This window comes from Piliocolobus tephrosceles, chromosome 6 (genome assembly GCF_002776525.5).
Source record: "Piliocolobus tephrosceles isolate RC106 chromosome 6, ASM277652v3, whole genome shotgun sequence".
NCBI classification, from domain to species: domain Eukaryota; kingdom Metazoa; phylum Chordata; class Mammalia; order Primates; family Cercopithecidae; genus Piliocolobus; species Piliocolobus tephrosceles.
The window spans coordinates 68,009,150-68,025,536 of NC_045439.1; the positions used below are offsets into that span (position 1 = coordinate 68,009,150).

Here is a 16,387-nt window from a genome sequence, read left to right on the forward strand (position 1 = left end):
AACATACCACTGGGGAATTTTTCTCTGCTATTTTAAAAAATAACTTCAACTTTTATTTTAGATTTGGGAGTACATGTGCAGGTTTCTCACATGGGTATATTGCATGATGCTGAGGTTTGGGGTAGATAGTGAGCATAGTACCCAATAGGTAGTTTTTCAGCCCTTGACCCCTGATATGGTTGGGCTGTGTCCCACCCAAATTTCATCTTGAACTGTAGTTCCCATAATCCCCACGTGTCATGGGAGGGACCCAGTGGGAGGTAATTTAATCATGGGGGCGCTTACTCTCATGCTGTCCTCATGATAGTGAGTGAGTTATTATGAGATCTGATGGTTTTATAAGGGGCTTAAACCCTTTTGCTTGGCACTTCCCCTTGCTGCTGCCATGTGAAAAGAACGTGTTTGCTTCCCCTTCTGCCATGATTGTAAGTTTCCTGAGGCCTTCCCAGCTATGCTGAACTGTGAGTTAATTAAACCTTTTTTCTTTATAAATTACTCATTTTCGGTATGTCTTTATCAGCAGCATGAGAACAGACTAATACATCCAGTTCCTTCTTTCCTCCCTCTAGTAGTCCACAGTGTCTATTGTTGCCACCTTTATGTTCATGTATACCCATAAGTAGTGGCTCCTACTTATATATGAGAACATGCGATATTTGATTTTTTGTTCCTGTATCAATTCATTTAGGATAATGGCCTCCAGCTGCATCCATGTTGCTACAAAGGCCATGATTTCACTCTTTTTTATGGCTGTGTAGTATTCCATGGTGTATATGTACCACATTTTCTTTATTCACTCCACCTTTGATGGATACCTAGGTTGATCCCATGTCTTTGCTATTGTGAATAGTGCTGTGATGAACATAAGAGTTAGTAGCCATATTTTTTGGTGGGGTGTACAGGGTCTTACTCTGTCGCCCAGGCTGGAGTGCAGTGGCACAATCTCAGCTCACTGTAAGCTCTGCCTCCCAGGTTCACGCCATTCTCCTGCCTCAGCTTCCCGAGTAGCTGGGACTACAGGCACCCGCCACCACGCCCAGCTAATTTTTTCTGTTTTTTAGCAGAGACGGGGTTTCACTGTGTTAGCCAGGATGGTCTCAATCTCCTGACTTCGTGATCCATCCACCTCGGCCTCCCAATAGCCATATTTTTTAAAGTAAAAAGAAACAGGTGAAATCAACTTCAACATTATATTTTACTTAAGTCGCTATATACAAGATATTATTTAATATTATTGTATTCATCGTCTATTTGCTGCTGTAACAAATTACTACTAACAGTATCTTAAAACAAACTTATTTATTTTGTTGATTTATTTAGGCTTTTTTGTTTTAGTTTGTTGTTTTGGAGATAGGGTCTCACACTGTTGCCCAGGCTGAAGTGCAATGACATGATCATGGCTCATTGCAGCCTCAATCTCCCAGGCTCAAGCGATCCTCCCGTCTCAAGCCTCCCAAGTATAGGCATGCGCCACCATGCCTGGCTAATGTTTTCTTTTTTTTTTCTTTTTTTTTTTTTTGGTAGAGACAAGATCTCACCATGTTGCCCAGGCTGGTCTTAAACTCTTTGGTCTGAAGTGATCCACTTGCCTGGGCCTCCCAAAGTGCTGGAATTACAGGCATGAGCCACCATGCATGGCCCATTCATTTGTTCATTCATATTTATATAGGTCAGAAGTCCAATATAGATCTCAATGGGCAAAAACCAAAGTGTTAGCAGGACTGCATTCTATTCTAAAGTTTTAGGGGAGAATATATTACCTTGTATTTTTCAGCTTCTTAGAGGCCTCCTTCTTCTATCTTCAAAGCTAATAATGTTGCATCTCTGCATCTTTTTTTCCTTTTTTGAGGCAGGGTCTGTCCTGTCACTCAGGCTGGAGTGCAGTGACACAGTCACGGCTCACTGCAGCCTCAACCTTCTGGGCTCAAGTGATACTCTCACTTCAGTCTGCTGAGAAGCTGGGACTATAGGTAGGCACCACCATGCCCAGCTATTTTTTTTTTTTTTTTGAGATAGAGTCTCGCTCTGTTGCCCAGACTGGAGTGCAGTGGCTTGATCTTGGCTCGCTGCAAGCTCCACCTCCCGGGTTCATGCCATTCTCCTGCCTCAGCCTCCTGAGGAGCTGGACTACAATTTTTGTATTTTTAGTAGAGATGGGGTTTCACCATGTTAGCCACGATGTTCTCGACCTCCTGACCTCACGATCCACCCACCTCAGCCTCCCAAAGTGCTGGGGTTACAGGCGTGAGCCACCGCACCCAGCCCCACGCCTAACTAATTAAAAAATTTTTTTTGTAGAGACAGGGTCTCAAACATCTGGGCTCAAGTGATCCTTTCACCTTGACTTCCCAAAGTATTGGGATTACAGGTGTGAGCCATGATGGCCAGCCTCTATGTCTTTTTTCTGTAGTCACATCTCCTTTTCTACTGTTAAGGACCCTTGTAGTTGTATTGGGCCTACCCAGATAATCCAGCATATTCTCACTGTTATGAGGTCAGCTGATTAGCAATCTTAATTCCTTCTACAGCCTTAATTCCCCTTCACCATGTAATATATGAAACATATTCACAGGTTTTCAAGATGTGTACATGGAGATCTTCAGTGGGCCATTATTCTACCTACTATGATGATCAATATAAAAATTATTATGACATTTTACATATTTTCATTTTTTCATGCTATGCCTTTGAAATCTAATGTATTTTATATTGACAGCATTTCTCAATTCAGAATAACCACATTTCAGGTGTTCAATGGCTACATGTAACCAACAGCTATATATCAGATGGCATAGTTCTAAATAATAACTAATATTTATGAGGATTTTGTGTAGAATAGTGCTATCCAATAGTACTTTTTATACTACAGAAGCCTTCTATATTTGTGTTATCTACATGATTATTTAAACTTAAGTTTTTTAAAATCAAATAAAATTTTAAAATCAATTCTTTAATCAAACTAGCCACAATTCAGAGGCTCGATAGTCACATGTGGCTAGTGGCTACCATATTGAATAGCACAGGTACAGAACATGGCAGCAACATTTCAAGTCTTAAAAATCATGTTGCCGGGCGCGGTGGCTCATGCCTGTAATCCCAGCATTTTGGGAGGCTGAGACGGGCGGATCACTAGGTCAGGAGATCGAGACCATCCTGGCTAACACGGTGAAACCTCGTCTCTACTAAAAAAATACAAAAAACTAGCCGGGCGAGGTGGCAGGCGCCTGTAGTCCCAGCTACTCGGGAGGCTGAGGCAGGAGAATTGCCTAAACCCGGGAGGCGGAGCTTGCAGTGAGCTGAGATCCGGCCACTGCACTCCAGCCTGGGTGACAGAGCCAGACTCCGTCTCAACAACAACAACAACAACAAAAAATGTTAACCAAATGCTCATATTAGTCATTAATTTTTTTTTTGTATGAGCATTAAAGCAACCACAGAGCAACTTGAACAATATATCTTTCTAGTATACTCTTCAGGATAAGAAGAGTTGCAAAATGTACACTTAAGCGACTGAATGAAGTGACTTTCTATATAGGTTTAACAGTCAATTCATTGAAAGTGGAAGAGCTAGTGTTTTTAGTGGCTTTATAGTTTATAAAATATTTCACATAGATCAGAGATTTTTTTGTTTTCAGTGAGGATGTGTGTTTACCACGTGTTGGGGGTGGGTACAGTGAGTTCTCTATTCAAGTAAGATTGGAAGCTGGCTCAGAGCCCATCCAGTCCAGTCTCCCACAGGTATAGAAGTGCCCTGATAAAATCTCAGAGCTGACTGTCCAGTCAAGATTTGCATAACTCCAGAAATGGGGCTTTTACTACCCCTCAGAGTAGCCCATTGTGCTGTTGGGCACCTCCAATGGTCGGCATTTTCCTTCCAGCAGCCTCTTTCTTGGGTTGGGGGGTGGGCAGATACTGTCACTCCAGCCTGACCCTCAGGACAACAGAGGCTGCTGGGTTGGGAACAGAGGCAGAAAAAGCCACAAGTTAAATCCAAGAATGAACAGAGACAGGGCAGGATGGGCAGGGACATTCCTGGGGTGCCAGCAGTCTCTAGCTTGATCCAGGAGGCACTGCAGAGGAGGTTGCTGATGGTAAGATTCTAGGCAGGAGGTGACTCAGAAGGCTGGGTTGTCAATGGCCCTCTGATCCCCGGTATATTCTTCAGGCCTGAAGCTGTAGCGAGGGGGTGGCTCTGTGGAAGTTGGGCCCCAGGTAGGCTTCAGAATCACCTCACTGTAGGAGGGTGGGGGTGCAGAGAGGGATGCTCTGACCCTCTCTAGCGGGATGATGGAGGGCAGTTCCCAGGGTCCCCGGCAATCCGTCAGGGCGTCTGGGTCCGGGTCTCTGCAGTTGGGACAGTAGTGCTTAGCCAGTCACAGATGCACAAGAGGGCAGGGTGATCAGGAACATGATGACGAAGATCCTCAAGGGGCCAGGGAAGAACACATTCTCCTGGCAGCAGCTGTCGCCACAGCATTTGAATCCTTTGGGGCAGGCGAAGGAGAGACCACATTTGGCTGCAACCTTTTGGGGGCCAGCCAGCAGGCTGAGCAGCAAGGTGGTCATAAGGCCGGGGACCCCAGATATTTTTTCTTTTTTTTTTGTTTGAGATGGAGCCTTGCCCAGGCTGGAGTCCAGTGGCACAATCATGGCTCACTGCAACCTCCACGCCTCCCTGGTTCAAGTCATTCTCCTGCCTCAACCTCCCAAGTGGCTGGGATTACCGGTGCACGCCACTATGCCTGACTAATTTTTGTATTTGTAGTAGAGACAGGGTTCCACGATGCTGGCCAGGCTGGTCTCGAACTCCTGACCTCAAGTGAGCCACCTGCCTTGGCCTCCCAAGGTGCTGGGTATACAGGTGTGAGCCACCGCGCCTGGCCAGATATTTTTCTTTTTTTTTTTTGTAAAGTCTCAGCCTGGGCGACATCGGGAGACCCCATCACTACAGAAAACAAAAAATTAGCTGGGCATGGTGTCATGTGTCTGTGGTCCCAGCTACTCAGGAGGCTGAGACAGGAGGGTCACCTGAGCCTAAGAAGTCAAGGCTGCAGTGAGCCGAGATTGTGCCACTGCACTCCAGCCTAGATGACAGAGCAAGACCCTGTCTCAAACACAAAACAAAACAAAAGTCTGGTCAATTTTCTCAGTTTTTCTCAAGGAAGACATACAGGAAACAGCATGAGGAGATACAAATTGACACAAGCACAGGTTTATTTTGTCCACTTCCAGGGCGCCTACCCATGCTGGGTTTGCCTCACTCGGGTAAGAATAGCCATTCAAGAACAACCAAGATAAAACCAGCCACATTCTTTCATATTCCAAATTGCCAGCGCCTCCTCTAAAACGTAAGTTCTGCTTTTAAAATAGTGTATGCCAACATAGGCGAGGGAGTAGGAATGGGAGTGGATTTGAAGTCTCAAAATAACCAATATAATTTGGGGATTTTGGGAAATCATACTATTCACAAGCAAAATAAGCACGGTCTTAATATTCCCTGCTCTGTAATCTTAAATATCAAAAAGCAGAAAAATTGTATGTCTACAGTGATGGCTGGAAACAGTTGATATTTACATAGTATCAGACTGCAGTGGTCTCAGTGCTCCCCTCACATGAAAGTGAGGAGAGTGTAGTGCAGTGGAGGGTGAAGATTCACTTATGTCACATTGCTAATGCTGATTTACTGCAGTGGAAGCACTGGAAGACTCCACCGTTGTTCACACAGTGAGGTTTCTGAAAAGGGAGTTTGCCACCTTATGAACCAGAGTTTCTTTACTTTTGAATACAAGAGAAACTATTGTTTCCTACAAATCTGATAAACTACCAAAAGTAATCATGCTGCATGACACATTTTTGTTTACCAAATGGCCAACACTGAGTGATGGTGTTATGATATATGGAAATCCACCAACAGTTACAGAATATAAAACTTCCTTAATGGCAAATATGGATACTTAAGGAGGTTACACAAAGCAGGAGTTAATACAGCATTATCCCCACAATGTGTATTTATCAAGGTAATTCATTAGCTAAGGTTGCAAATAACCCATAAATCTCAATGGCTTAACACAATGAAAGTTTGTTTCTTGTTCACACTGCAGTCTGCTGTGAACTGTCCTTTATGCAGCTAACCAGTAGCGAAACCATCTGGAAGTTGAGTTAGCCAAGGTCACCATGGCAGGCAAAGAGAACTAAAGAACTCAGTTAAAAACTAGGCCTGGCTGGGGCCCGGTGGCTCACGCCTGTAATCCCAGCACTTTGGGAGGCCAAGGTGGGTGGATCACTTGATGTCACAAGTTTGAGACCCACCTGGCCAATGCAGCGAAACCCCATTTCTACTAAAAATACAGAAGTTAGCTGGGCGTGGTGGCATGTGCCTGTAATCCCAGCTAGTTGGGAGGCTGAGGCATGAGAATGGCTTGAACCTGGGAGAAGGAGGTTGCAGTGAGCCGAGATTGCACCACTACTCTCCAGTCTGGAGGACATAGAGGGAGAGCTTGTCTCAAAAAAAAAAAAAGACCAGGCCTGGAACCCGGAAGTGCTGTATATTTATATTACTCCTGTTTCCTTTTTTTTTTTTTTTTTTTTAATAAGGAGTCTTGCTCTGTCACCCAGGCTGCAGTGCAGTTGTGCCATCTTGGTTCACTGCAACCTTCTCCTCCCAGTTCAAATGATTCTGCTGCCCGAGTAGCTGGGATTACAGGTGCGTGCCACCACACCTGGCTAATTATCTTTGTGTTTTTAGTAGAGACAATGTTTTGCCACCTTGGCCAGGCTGGTGTGGAACTCCTGAGTCTCAAGTGATCCCCCGCCTCAGCCTCCCAAAGTGCTGGGATCGCAGGAGTCAGCCACTGCACCCAGCCTCTTCTGTTTACTTCTATTGGCCAGAAATAATTTCGTGCTTCCACTTAATTGCAAATGGGGAGACCCTGGGCGCGGTGGCTCACACCTGTAATCCCAGTGCTTTGGGAGGCTGAGGCAGGCGGATCACTTGAGGTCAGGAGTTTGAGACCAGTCCGACCAACATGGTGAAACCCCACGTCTACCAAAAACACAAAAATTAGCCGGGCGTGATGGCAGGCGCCTGTAATTCCACCTACTCAGGAAGTGGAGGCAGGAGAATCACTTGAACCCAGGAAGGGGAGGTTGCAGTGAGCCAAAACGGTGCCACTGCACTCTATCCTGGGTAACAGAGCAAGACTCCCTCTCAAAAAACTAAATAAGGCTGGGCGCGGTGGCTCAGGCCTGTAATCCCAGCACTTTGGGAGGCGGAGGAGGGCGGATCACCTGAGGTCAGAGTTCAAGACCAATATAGCCAACATGGAGAAACCCCATCTCTACTAAAAATACAAAATGAGCCTGGTGTGGTGGCGCACGCCTATAATCCCAGCTATTTGGGTGGCTGAGGCAGAAGAATCGCTTGAATCCCGGAGGCGGAGGTTGTGGTGAGCAGAGATGCCGCGCCATTGCACTCCAGCCTGGGCAACAAGAGCGAAACTCCGTCTCAAAATAAGTAAATAAATAAATTAAATAAAAATAAAAATTGAGAAGAGAGGAGGAAATTTTCATCTTCCTGTCTGCCCAGGAATAATGACAACACACTTCTGCTTCTGGCACAGAGGAAGAGCCACTGCCCCCGGCCTCTTCTAAGATACAGAGCTCCTTTTAGTAGTTCTTGTAGTGGTGCCTTGGTAGGGGCAAATTATCTCAGCATTTGTTTGTATGAAATAGACTGTTTTTTTTTTTTTTTGAGACGGAGTCTCGCTCTGTCACCCAGGCTGGAGTGCAGTGGCCGGATCTCAGCTCACTGCAAGCTCCGCCTCCCGGGTTTACGCCATTCTCCTGCCTCAGCCTCCCAAGTAGCTGGGATTACAGGCACCCGCCACCTCGCCCGGCTACTTTTTTGTATTTTTTAGTAGAGACGGGGTTTCACCGTGTTAGCCAGGATGGTATCGATCTCCTGACCTCGTGATAGGCCCGTCTCGGCCTCCCAAAGTGCTGGGATTACAGGTTTGAGCCACCGCGCCCGGCCTAAACTGTATCTTTCTATCATATGCGATGCTTAGTTTTGCTAGATACAAAATTCTTGGCTTATAATTGTTTTGTTTGAGGAGTCCGAAGATAGGGCCCCACAAACCCTTCTAGTTTGTAGGGTTTCTGCTGAGAAATCTGCTGTGAATCTGATAGGTTTTCCTTTATAGGTTACCTGGTGCTTCTGTCTCACAGCTCTTATGATTTTTTCCTTTGTATTAGCTTTAGATAACCTGATGACAACCTGATGACAGTGTGCCTAGATGATGTTCTTTTTGTGATGAATTTCTTAGGTGTTCTTTGCGCTTCTTGTTTTTGGATGTCTAGGTCTCTAGCAAGTTTGGAGAACTTTTCCTAAATTATTCCCCCAAATATGTTTTCCAAGGTTTTAGAATTTTCTTCTTCAGCAACACTGATTCTTCTTCTTCTTTTTTTTTTTTGAGACGGAGTCTCGCTTTGTCACCCAGGCTGTTGTGCAGTGGCACAGTCTCAGCTCATTGCAACCTCTGCCTCCCGGGTTCAAGCAATTCTCCTACCTCAGCCTCCTGAGTAGCTGGGACTACAGGCACGTGCCACCACTCCTGGCTAATTTTTTGTACTTTTAGTAGAGACAGGGTTTCACCATATTGGCCAGGCTAGTCTCAAAACACCAATTATTCTTAGGTTTGGTCATTTCACATAATCCCAGACTTCTTGGAGGTTTTGTTCATATTTTCTTCTTTCTTTCTTTCTTTTTTTTTTTTTTTTTTGAGATGGAGTCTTGCTCTGTTGCCAGGCTGGAGTGCAATGGCACCATCTCGGCTCACTGCAACCTCCAACACCCTGGTTCAAACGATTCTCCTGCCTCAGCCTCCTGAGTAGCTGGGATTACAGGCACACACCATCACACTCAGCTAATTTTTGTATCTTTAGTAGAGATAGGGTTTCACCCTGTTGGCCAGGCTGGTCTCAATCTCCTGACCTCGTGACCTCTCCCAAAGTGTTGGGATTACAGGCGTGAGCCACTGTGCCCAGCCTCATATTTTCTTTTTCTTTTTTCTTTGTCTTTGTTAGACCTTGTCTTCGAGCTCTGAATTTCTTTCTTCTACTTGTTCAAATTCTGTTGCTGAGACTTTCCAGAGCATTTTGCAGTTCTATAAGTGTGTCCAGTGTTTCCTGAAGTTTTGATTGTTTTTTCTTTATGCTATTTCCCTAAATATTTCTCTCTTCACTTGTACTGTTTTCTGGATTTCTTTGCCCTGGGCTTCGCCTTTCTCTGGTGCCTCCATGATTAGCTTAATAACTAAGCTCCTGTATTCTTTTTCAGGTAAATCAGGGCTCTCTTATTGGTTTGGATCTACTGCTGGTGAGCTACTATGATTATTTGGGGGGTGTTAAAGAGCCTTTTTTTCTGTCATATTACCAGGGTTGGTTTTCTAGTTCCTTCTCATTTGGATAGGCTCTGTCAGAGGGAGGGTCGAAGGATGAAGGCTGTTGTTCAGATTCTTTTGTCCCACGGATCTCCCCTTTTTCTATGGATGTGGCTTCCTGTGAGCCACGGGGTGTTGTTCCCTTGATGTAGTACTCTCCCCTTTTCCTGTGGATGTGGCTTCCTGTGAACCAAACTGCAGTGATTGTTGTCTCTCTTCTGGGTCTAGCCACCCAGCACGTCTACCCGGCTCTGGGCTGGTACTGGGAGTTGTCCGCACAGAGTAGATACCAGTGCCTGTTCGGTGGAAGTGGCAGGGGAGCGCAGTGGGTTCTGTGAGGGTTCTTAGCTTTGGTGATTTAATGCTCTATTTTTGTGCTGGTTGGCCTCCTGCCAGGAGGTGGCGCTTTCCAGAAAACATCAACTATGGTAGTATGGAGAGGAACCAGTGGTGGGTGGGACCCTTGAACTCCCAAGATTATATGCCCTTTGTCTTCAGCTACCAGAGTGGATAGGGAAGGCCCATCAGGTGGGGGCAGGGCTGGGTGTGTCTGAGCTCAGACTATTCTTGGGCCGGTCTTGCTGTGGCTGTTGTGGGGGATGGGGTAAGGTTCCCAGGTCAATGGAGTTGTGTACTTAGGAGGATTATAGCTGCCTCTGCTGAGTCATGCAGTTTGTCAGAGAAGTGGGGGGAAGCACAGTCACGGGCCTTACCCACTTCCCACACAAACTGAAGAGCTAGTCTCATTCCCACTATGTACCCCCTAACAGCTTCAAGTCTATTTCTGGGCAGTGGGTGAGCTGGGCTTGAGAACTTGCCCCAGGCTACCCTCCTCCCAGCTGCAAAAGAAAAGGGCTTTAGTTCTTCCCCCCTCTGTGGAGTCTGCACATCGATTTGCGCCCTCCCTTGAGTTCTGGCCAGGAGGCTTCTCACCAGGTTCGAATTGTCACAAAGTTCAGCTGGACACTTCCTTCTCCCTGTGGTGGTGTCCCTCACTCTTCTGCCCACTCTCCTGATAGATCCCTGTGGTTTCAGGCAGGAATGGCATGCTGGGGACCCAGCAAGTTTCCAGGGCCTTTCCTCCTGCTTCCTCTATGCCTGTATTTCACTGGGCTCTCTAATTGACTCAGCTCCAGGTAAGATCAGAAACTTCTCCTGCAAACAGTCCTTCAATTTCTCCAGAGAGGGTGTGTGTTTGGGACAGGAGGATCTACCTTTCCCACTTTTGCAGTTTGGGCTCTCACAATATTTGGGGTGTCTCCAGGGTCCTGGAGGAGCAGTCTGCTTCCGTCAGAGAGTCTGTGGGTCCTCTCAAGATTGGTGGTCTGTTCTTGCAGTTGATCTGAAGCTAAAATTCATGGTGCGAGCCTCCACACACCGCTCTGTCCATCAAAGTCAGAGCTGCAGTCTAGTTCTGCCTCCCATCCGCCATGATGATCTCCAGTCAATCTTTAAAAAGAGAGTCTAGCCCAGGCGCAGTGACTCACGCCTGTAATCCCAGCACTTTGGGAGACTGAGGCGGGTGGATCATCTGAGGTCAGGAATTCAAGACCAGCCTGGTCAACATGGTAAAACCCTGTCTCTACTAAATATACAAAAATCAGTTGGGCATCGTGGTGGACACCTGTAATCCCTGCTACTTGGGAGGCTGAGGCAGGGGAATTGCTTGAACCCAGGAGGCAGAGGTTGCAGCGAGATGAGATCGTGCTATTGTGTTCCCGCCAGGGCAACAAGAGCGAAACTTCACCTCCAAAAAAAAAAGAGAGAGAGAGAGAGAGTCTATACACCTGAGGGACTCCACGTTGCAACCAAACGGTCTGTAGCTTTAGCACTTGCAGTGTCCCAAGGCCTTGGTGGCCCTGCAGAATGAAATAGGGCAAGGGGGAGCTACTGCAAGCAGAGCCAGGTCTCTGGACCCACATTCTGTGCCAGAGCTCTCTTGCAAGGCAGAACAGCAGTGCAGCAGTGGAGCCATTTCCTGCATTTCTTGAGTTTATATGTGTAACATGGTGATAGATGTGTTAAGCAGTATCTTTCTTGTCTTCCATGTATTTCCTGACAGAACTTACAGCTGAGAACAAAAATGGCACTGAGTACTTTTATATTCTATTTTCAGAAAACTGACATCTTTGAGTCCAGTAATCTCTTTGTAAGGCTTCTATAAATCTAACTCAGGGAGGTGGGAGGTAGCACACAGAGCTCATAGTAGTGTCAATCATCTCTTCCCCCTTCTCTTCTAATGTGCAGGGATGGGAATGGGGATGTTTGGCATTCAGTTTGGCCCCTCCCCCTTGCTATTTAACTAGGAGGTGTTCATAACCCATCTACCAAGTCAGGATCTGTTCATAGTGTCATCTGTAGATAGCTAAACCAAAAAAGTAGCACAATATCCAGTGCCTCAGGCTTGCTGCCACTCAGTAGAGAAAGAAATGAACAAAAAAGAAAGGAGGGGTGGGACCAAGGTATTCCTACTATATGGCATAATAATATGTGACTGTCCACATGATCAAATAGACATTGTGAAAAGAGGCTAGTTGCCCCATTGGGCAAGGAAACCCACGCCATCACAAAGTTTTGGAAATGATTCAAGTGGCAGAGAATAAGGGTGTGTGTGGTGAGGAATATGTGGAACATTGAAACCAAAATAGCAATGAGTTGATTTTTTTTTTTTTTTTCTGAAATGGAGTCTCACTCTGTCACCCAGGCTGGAGTACAGTGGCATGATCTCGGCTCACTCCAACCTTGCCCCCCGAGTTCAAGCGATTCTCCTGCCTCAGCCTCCCGAGTAATTGGGATTACAGGCACTTGCCACTGTGTCCAGCTAATTTTTTTGTATTTTTAGTAGAGACAGGGTTTCACCATCTTGGCCAGGCTGGTCTTGAACTCCTGACCTCGTGATCCACCCGCCTCTTCCTCCCAAAGTGCTGGGATTACAGGCATGAGCCACTGCACCAGGCAGAGTTGATAATTGTTAAAGCTGAGTGATAGGTACATAGAGGTTCATTATAATATTCTTTCTACCTTCGTGTGTTTAAAACTTTTAATAATAAAAGTGGTTTTTGGCCAGGCGCGGTGGCTCAAGTCTGTAATCCCAGCACTTTGGGAGGCCGAGACGGGTGGATTACGAGGTCAGGAGATCAAGACCATCCTGGCTAACCCGGTGAAACCCCGTCTCTACTAAAAAATACAAAAAACTAGCTGGGCGAGGTGGCGAGCGCCAGTAGTCCCAGCTACTCGGGCGGCCGAGGCAGGAGAATGGCGTAAACCTGGCAGGCGGAGCTTGCAGTGAGCTGAGATCCGGCGACAGAGGGAGACTCCGTCTCAAAAAAAAAAAAAAAAAAAGTGGTTTTTGGCCAGGCATGGTGGTTCATGTCAGTAGTCCCAGCACTTTGGAAGGCCAAGGCAGGAAGATCACTTGAGCTCAGGAGTTCGAGACCAGCCTGAGCAACGTGGTGAGATCCCTGTCTCTATAAAAAATATAAAAAATAAAATAAAATTAGCTGGGCGTGGTGACATGCAGCTGTAGTCCCAGCTACTTGGAAGGCTGAGCCAGGATGTTGAGGCTGTAGTGAGCCGTGATCCTGCCACTGCACTCCAGCCTGGGAGACTGAGCAAGATCCTGTCTCATAAAATTTAAAAAAAAAAAAAAAATCAATAAACGTGTTTTTTAAGGTTATAGAATTGGACTGAATTGTGAATATTGCCTGATATCACAGGATAAGTCAACAGAACATTTTTGGTAACAGTTTCCGGGGTGGGGGGGGAATTACATATTTTATACATTTATTTATTTTTTAATTAATGGGGTGCTAAACACTTTTTCTTTTCTTTTTTTTTTTTTTTTAGACGGAGTCTCTCTGTGTCGCCCAGGCTGGAGTGCAGTGGCACGATCTCGGCTCACTGCAAGCTCCACCTCCCGGGTTCATGCCATTCTCCCGCCTCAGCCTCCGAGTAGCTGGGACTACAGGCGCCCGCCACCACGCCCGGCTAATTTTTTGTATTTTTAGTAGAGACGGGGTTTCACCATGTTAGCCAGGATGGTCTCGATCTCCTGACCTCGTGATCCACCCACCTCGGCCTCCCAAAGTGCTGGGATTACAGGCTTGAGCCACCACACCCAGCCTTTTTCTTTCTTTCTTTTTTTTTAGACAGCCTTGCTCTGCCAGACTGGAGTGCAGTGGCACGATCATGATTCAATGCAACCTCCACCTCCTAGACTCAGGTGATCTTCCTGCCTCAGGAAGGACTCCAGGTGCGCCACCATGCCTGACTAATTTTTGTATTTTTTGTAGACATGGGGTTTTGCCATTTTACCCAGACTGATCTCGAACTCCTGGGCTTAAGTGATCCACCTGCCTCAGCCTCTGGAAGTGCTGGAATTACAGGTGTGAGCCACTGCACCAGGCAAAAAATTACATATTAATGAATTAAGACTTTACTATTATCTGAATATCTGTGTCCCACTCCCCCCACCAAATTCATATGTTGAAATCCTAGCCCCCATGGGTGATGGTACTAGAAAGTGAGGTCTTTGAGTGCATTCGTGACATTATAAAAGAGGGCGAAGAGAGACTCCTCATCCCTTATATTACGACGTGAGGTCACAGCAAGAAGGTACCATTTATGAGGAAGCAGGCCCTTATCAGACACCTAATCTTGTCTTGTTCTTGGACTTTCCAGGTTCCAGAACTGTGAGAAGTTTCTGTTGTTTATAAGCTACCTAGTTTATGGTATTTTGTTATAGCAGCCAGAGTGGACAAAGACAGACTTACTATTCCAACATTTTATAAGTCCAACCACAAAAAGAAATTTTCTTGTCTTCCTGGAGAAGTGCCTCACTTTTTCTTTAACTGTGATCCAATCAAGCTTAGCTCAGAAGATAGTCACAGGAGTTTCCACTGGAGACAAGAGGTAGACGAAGGAGCTTCCTGCAAACTGGAAAAACATTTTTAAATTTCCTATACATAAGCAACGAATTGGTGGAAATGCAATAAAAAGAAAAAAATCCTGTTCACAATAGCAAATAATTTGTTTTAGCAAAAAACACTCTAGGATTAAACTTAATAAAAATGTACAAGACCTGATGAAGAAAACTATAAAATGTTACTGCAGAATATAGATGATAGAATAAATGCAGAATTATACTTGTTTCTGTTTACAGTCAATATTCTAAAGATGTTGATTACTTTAATTTATAAAGGCAATATAATCACAATGAAATTTTAACTTTTTGGGGAACTTGAAAAATGATTGTAAAGTTTTCATTAAAAATAAATACATAGCCAGGCGTGGTGGCTCACGCCTGTAATCCTAGCACTTTGGGAGGCCTAGGCAGGCGGATCACAAGGTCAAGAGTTTGAGACCAACCTGACCAACATGGTGAAACTCCGTCTCTACTAAAAATACAAAACTTAGCCAGGAGTGGGGGCACACGCCTGTAATCCCAGCTACTCAGGAGGCTGAGGCAGGAGAATTGCTTGAACCCAGGAAGCAGAGCTTGCAGTGAGCCAAGATCACACCACTACACTCTAGCCTGGGCACTCTGTCTCAAAAAAATAATAATAATAAAAATAAATATTTTGGAAAAATTGGAAAAGCAGCATATGGGGTGGGGGACTTAGCACACCAGATATTAAAATCTACTATAAAACAATTTTAGACTGGGCACGGTGGTTCATACCTGTAATCCCAGCACTTTGGGAGACCGAAGCTGGTGGATCACGCGGTCAGGAGATTGAGACCATCCTGGCTAACACCGTGAAATCCCGTCTCTGCTAAAAATACAAAAAATTAGCCTGGTGTGGTGGCGGGTGCCTGCAGTCCCAGCTACTCTGGAGGCTGAGGCAGGAGAATGGCGTGAACCCGGGAGGCAGAGCTTGCAGTGAGCCAAGATGGCGCCACTGCACTCCAGCCTGGGCGACAGTCAGACTCCCTCTCAAAAAAAAAAAAAATTAATACAGCCTTCAATTAAATAGACCCAAGAATATATGGTAATTTGTTATATGGTTGCATTTTAATTCAGAGAGGTAGACAAAGATTATTCAATAAATTATACTGGAAGAACGAACAACAACTTGAAAAAAAAATAAAGTTGATTCGTACCTGTTTGTTTTTGTTTTTGTTTTTTTTGAGACGGAATTTTGCTCTTGTCATCCAGGCTAGAGTGCAATGGCGCGATCTTGGCTCACTGCAACCTCCGCCTCCTGGGTTCAAGCGATTCTCCTGCCTCAGCCTCCAGAGTTGCTGGGATTACAGGCATGCACCACCACGCCCGGCTAATTTTGTATTTTTAGTAGAGACGGGGTTTCTCCATATTGGTCAGGCTGGTCTCAAACTCCCAACCTCAGGTGACCCACACTTCTCTCAAGGTGCTGGGATTATAGGCGCGAGCCACCGCGCCCAGCCATTCTTACCTTTTCTTAACAACTAAATACATTTCAGATATATTAACAGTTAAATGTTAAAAAACTACAAATGTGCTAGAAAACACGTTTGACTCTTTATTAAAGACATGTAGAAGGCCAGGCACAGTGGCTCACGCCTGTAATCCCAGCACTCTAGGAGGCCGAGGCGGGTGGATCACCTGAGGTCAGGAGTTCAAGACCAGCCTAGCCAACATGGTGAAACCCCGCCTTTACTAAAAATACAAAATTAGGGCCGGGCGCGGTAGCTCAAGCCTGTAATCACAGAACTTTGGGAGGCCGAGACGGGCGGATCACGAGGTCAGGAGATCGAGACCATCCTGGCTAACATGGCAAAACCCCGTCTCTACTAAAAAATAAAAAATAAAAAAATTAGCCGGGCGTGGTGGCAGGCGCCTGTAGTCCCAGCTACTCGGGAAGCTGAGGCAGGAGCATGGCGTGAACCCGGGAGGCGGAGCTTCCAGTGAGCTGAGATCCAGCCACTGCACTCCAGCCCGGGCGACAGAGCGAGACTCCGTCTCAAAA

The 16,387-nt window shown here is 45.8% G+C and overlaps 1 pseudogene; it reads right to left on the reverse strand.

Annotated features, from left to right (window-relative positions):
• Positions 1–3,811: 3,811 nt before the first annotated feature.
• The window catches only part of LOC111524497, a 24,398-nt pseudogene continuing 11,822 nt past the window's right edge, over positions 3,812–16,387 (reverse strand).